The sequence below is a fragment of the Lagopus leucura genome, unplaced genomic scaffold (genome assembly GCF_019238085.1).
Source record: "Lagopus leucura isolate 7727_CA_CO unplaced genomic scaffold, USGS_WTPT01 Super-Scaffold_100004, whole genome shotgun sequence".
Lineage (NCBI taxonomy): Eukaryota > Metazoa > Chordata > Aves > Galliformes > Phasianidae > Lagopus > Lagopus leucura.
Window position 1 is genome coordinate 23,382,661 of NW_024962264.1, and position 6,000 is coordinate 23,388,660.

A 6,000-nucleotide genomic window follows, 5' to 3' on the forward strand; every position below is an offset into this window, starting at 1 on the left:
CCAATCTTGATTCTAAACATAGAAGCAATTTTAGGGCTTCTCTGAAGGCAAAGGACAATTATTGCCTAAACAAATAAACTAGTGTCTTTGTACCTCAGGCATTCACTAAAGTTAGTCTGAAACAGTTTTGAGATCTGACTAGCAGAGTTTTAGGGAGACTGTATCCTGACCCATTAACTTTCACTGAACTGTATATGAATATCCTCATAGATAATCCATAAACTAAACTGGAATAGAATGAGAAAACTGGAATTTGTTATGATTTTAGCACTAATTCTGCTGCCAACAAAAATAACTAGGTCTTAACTAAGATTGACTATATGTCAGCCTTTGAATTTGAATCTTCATGAACACTGCACGCTTAAAGTTCTTAAGTTCAATAAGAGACCTGAACTTCAGCCTCTATTTGGAATGTTTATTTAAATCTGTATGGCAAGCTGGCAGCAAATTTGACTGCTAGGGAAAAAAATAAAATAAAATGAGGGCTAATCCAGTCATTTATATTCTATTATGCAGACTGCCACAAATTGAGCCTGGAGTCCAGAACCTACAGATTTGCGCCTGCATTCATGCTTTCACCCTATACTGAATGGTACCAACCTAAAATAGAAGAAAAAAAAACCAACAAGCTTCAAGAGTTCTTCCTGCACGGACTGTGATTATTCAGATTCTGAGAACAATTTTAAATGTCAGAAGAGCTTACGTATCTCTATTTAGCCTCTATTTTTAGACAGGTTGGATTTTGCTCAGTCTCCCTTAAGGTTAGCTGAAGAGATTTTTTTCTGTAAGGATTAACTAAGAAAAAATTCAGATGCTGTTTACAAGAATATGATCAGCAAGGTCTTCTTGACATAATGATTTGAAGAAAGAGTCACGTCGCACCACCAGCCTGTGATTATCCCCTTGTTTATGCATTTACATCTGCCTAGAGAGAGCCTGCTCAGTCTTCTCATAGTATTATTTCCCACAGATATGGCCTTAGATTTGATGTACTCAAATAAACAATACAGATTAAAAAAAAAAACAAAAACATATCTTTCCCCATTCCCTCTATTCATTCCTGGACTGTGGGTAAGTGGTTAAATATTATGGTTTAGATTTTCTAATTTTTTTTTCTTGACTGCTAATCCAAGCGCAATGCTGCTCTCTTGGAAGTTTTTTTTGTGTATGTGTATGTGTGTTTTTTTCTAATGACCACAGTATGAGTTCCTTTTTTCTTAGTTTTCTTAGTTACCCTACAGTGTTTCTTCTGTCCTTCAGCAGTTCAGTTACTAAGTCACGGTAGCTTTTTTGTAAATAAAAAAAATTCAAGCTTCCTTTTATTTTTTTTCCCTTTTTATTTTATTTAGGTTTTTTTGTTTGGTTAGTTTTATTTTCTTATCAGTATTCCTCTAGCACATCAGACGTGCATCCTCCTGCTGCTCATTCTTTCTGTACATCTGATCATACCTTCTCTGTCATCATTTTGACAGTCTAAAAATCTATTCACGTGACTAGGTTGAGGGGACATCACTTACAGGAATGAACATCATTTCTGTACAGTGAATATCTGCTTTTGTTCCCTTCTCTTTCAAAGAAATAATTTTGGATGTAGTGGTGATTTCCAGTTTTTTTTTTTTTTTTCCCACTTATGAAAATATCTATTCACACTGAAACTGGAAAGGATCACCCTATACCAGAATTAGGTAGGCAGCAAAATACCTAAGATTTGAAACCCAGCCCTAGTAGCTCAAAACAGGATCCACATAACACATTATCCTGTCTCCAGAGGTCAAAACCAGAATTGTCAAAATAAAATGAAAATGGGTAAGTTTAGGTGTTACTTCCTAGTACTTCCTCACTCATTCGTAACTCACTAAGTAGCTCAGTTCAATTCAGAAGATGTAAAATTTGTAATAGAGCATATAGCCAAGTTTTCACAAAAGAAAATATCCAGTATTTGAAGCAATATTTTCCATATTGTTATAAAAAGTTCATGCACTTCTGATGTAACCTCCTATATTTAAGTCTTCCATCAACACAAAATGAGAAAAGTCAGCAACTCAAGTAATTTGTCTGTAGGCTAAGATACCATTTGATTTAATAATCCATACATTTGATATTTTCTAAACTGTTACTTACAGATGAGCAAAGCTGTAGCTATACAAAAAAACTTGTTAATTTGGAAGTAGTTCTGAACAGTCCAGAACTACTTCAAAATTAACATTTCACATATTGCACTGACATTTCACAGTGCATGAAAGTACAAAGGCATGTACCAATTGGGAAGAAAAGAGCTTGCCTCTTGATCTTCTCAAGTCTTTTTAAAGGAAAAGTAGGCTTGGTCCAATTTTATTTGCTATTGTCTGTTCACCCCTCACATTAGTTGTTGTAATATAATAGTACATAGAACCATTAAAGAATGACATGAATAGGTAGCAGCACTGTACTTCCGTGTATGGCTTGCCTTTCCTTCTTTGTAGACAGTACTTAATATTGTATTACCATCCAATGAAGTGTTATTGCAGCACGATGAAAAGTCCTCTGCTGCTTGGAAAAAGTAGAGCTAAGGAATGCTTTGTGAATTTAAAAGTTAGAGTTGGCGTTAATTCTCTTAAAGCATACATCTGATGTGTGTTGATACTTTTGACCAGTTATTTAATTGATCTGACATGAAAAAGGTTAACATTTCCGCCTAATACACAATCACTTAAATCTTTCACAGAGCTATGCAGAGCAAGCAGCCTGGGGAACTTTATGGCAAAGTCATAGTCAGTGCCAGACTGATAAAGCATTTTGCATTTGTCAGTTACTAGAGAAAAACTGAGTAGTAGTATATAAATCAAATTCAATATTTTGGCTTGAAAACACTGAACGGATTAAATCACAACACTTTCTCCCTCCCACCTCCTCCCCCCCAAAAAAGAACACAATTAAAGGGACTTTGACAAAGATTAAACAGGAGTGATATCTCACACATTATAATGCATCTCTATTTCAGAAGCATATGGCCTATGGAGATTACATGCTCTGTTACAGTTGAATCTTGCATTTCTCTTACACACTTTTGTCCTTGAAAAATCTTGTAGTGGCCACTAAATGAAGTGGCAGATTACATACTTATGTTCAATGTACATCCTCGTAGTTTCTCTAGCTCTTATTTTTCTTTAAAACTGTCAGTTCTGAAACGCTTCCAAGCAATTCCTGACAAATCCTGAAAATTATCAGGTTGATTTTTTTTTTTTTTAAACTCACTTTTAAAGCTAGTTTTCTGACAATCAGCCTCACATATTAATGCAAATCTATGCATTATAAGCTGCAAATTGAGGATTAATTTTCCAGTTGACAGAGAACCCACATTTCACAAATAAACTGTCTGACTGCAGACTGTATTTTTTGTCTTTTATTATTAAAATCTCCCTTCTAATTCCAAAACTCTACAGATATCCCTCCACTTGAAGTTTGGACAGCTGTACAAAGGCATGCTCTCTTAGCACTTTTACATTCAGTGACTTAAGGCATTTCCTCCTTTCACAATCCTCACTATTTCAGCCTATCTCCACAAGACAATACATTTTAAGGGACAGCTGTATCTACAGCCACCAAGCTGCTATTGAATAGAATAGGCTTCATTTTCAAATACTCTTGTTAGAGATATGTGATAAAGACATCCCAGTATCAAGTTCCTCAGCAGAAAAAAGATGGAACAACAACAAAAAAGAGATAGAATTGCTAGAGTTTAGAAACTTTCTTCACTTTGTCCACAAAATGTTTTTCCCTTCATAGCCCACATAGGCCTACGTACCTTCATTTTCTACAATAAAGAGCAGAGATACATAGAAGAGGCAATGCTATTTGCTTAATAAATTTGCTTAAAATATTAAAATATTTAAATAGAAAATTTGCTTAAATACAACAACAGGCAAGAAATAAGAAAAAGAAGATACTTACCTCCAGAATGCCTCAGGTACAGAGGGACCTCCAAAAAGATACCTTTGCCTCCACTACCAGCCCTTAAATGAGGACTGGGAAGGGGTGGATCCTGGCTCCACCCTTTTTGGTCACTCAGGCACATTGCATGCACCTGAGCTCCCCTGGGTTGGTCCTGCCTTCTTACTAGTGCTCTATCACTGGTTCAAGCCTTGACTCAGCATTTGCACTACAAACCACATAAAGAAAAAAAAATTATACATGTGAATGCATTTCTTACGTATCCATTAGATTAACTTTACAGTATTAATATTCTGCCTGTTGAAGCAGATTTTTTGGGTAGGATGTGAACTGAGAAAATCAGCTATTTATTCAAGCGTAATTCAACAGCACATGGGTTCAAGAGCATAATGACCTAATTACCTGAGCTAAGTAACCAGGGAATAACTAAAGACACCCCTTTTCTGTTTGTATATAGTGTTACTGCAGAAATATGTGCAAAGCAGCTGAGTAAATTCTAAAACTTTTATTTCATGGCAGAATTGGCAGCTCAGCTGTAGATAGGAGAATTATTTTCTGGATACTCTATGGGCTGCAGGGCCACATCCAAGGTCCTCTCAACCACTATAGACAGAAGCTGAGCAGCTAGAGGTATTGGGGCAGCTCTAGACTTAGGTCCAGGGCCTGTCTATGGAGACAAGGCTAGGCTGAAGTTAGGTTGGGACATGAGTCTGTGGGGCTACAGGGAGCTGGAGACTAGTAGTCCCACTGCAGCATCACTGGGGCAGGGAGTAAGAGCCCTGAGGGCTGACATGAGACTGTGGCCCCTGGGCACTATTGGGGAAGACTTAGGAAGCAGACAGGTCCATTGTGACCCTGTGGGGATGACCCTTACCCCAGCTGAGCAACAATTTTTCGGTTCACACACCCTTGACTCTTCCCATCAAATCCTTCATCTTTCTCTGCCACTGCTTTTTTTTTTTCAATACCCTGGAACATTTATTTTCTCAGTTACACATTGTGTCTAGCTCTTGTATTATTTTGTTTTCTTTGCTTACTTCTTTGCTATTTTTATCCAATTATCGTTCTCATTTCTTTCATTTTGTCTTCTTCCATTCCAGATCTATGCAAGCAGTGCGTGTCCAAGGTTACAGGACTTGGGAGACAAAAGTAGGATCACTGACAGCATATACTTGCTGTTGGTAATTCTCCGCTTTTTTTGACCCTGATACATTGGTTGTACAGACAGACCAGACTAACAGCTTTAATCCTGTTGTCAGACAGCTGGCTTTTCTCAGTTCACTCATCCTTTACAAATTACTCAAGGCATAGTGAATCCTCTGTTAACTTTCATGGAGGGGCTTGGCCTGCTCAGGAAGTCTTCACGTTAGCAAGTATAGATCCAAGTGTGGATCCAGGTAGTTAACACATACTCATTTTAGGAGAGTTTATCTCAGACTGGTTCTAATCAAGGAAGTGAGGAGAGCCCTAGAGGAGATGGAAACCTCTCCTTCGTGGAAGCACAGGTATTTTCCTTCATCTTTTATAATGACTGGTGCCACATTCAAACCCTCTGTCTTCATCTGAAGCAGAAAACAAAGCTTGGAACTATGTACTATGATGGAACATATTCTACAGGAGCAGGAGAAAGCACTGCATTCCTGAATTGCCTCATTTATCCATGTGCTTACAAGCCCCAGATTTGTAAAGGTTGAAAAGGGAATGGAAAACATTGCCTTTTCATCCTTTCCATCCAGAAGATTGGGTTGGAGGTGGTAACCAAAGGCAAGCAGAGTGGGAAGTAGTGAAAACATTTGAGATAGGTAGGTCTGTGTACTGTGGTGAGCAAGCTCTTCTTTGCCTCTGCCTAATTCCAGCTTCTGATATATGCTCCCATTTTCAAGACACATGACTTAAGTCTCTGAGGCCCACTTTGTTGAGGTGGTAAATGCTTTCAACTGCTCCTGAAGCTGAAAGGAGTTCCTCTGTGAAGGTGCAAGTTGCAAAGAATGTTACTAGCCTTACCTTAATATGTGCAGAAAACTTTAGGTAGATTATTCTTACATGCAGCAGCTGTTCATGCATTTTCCT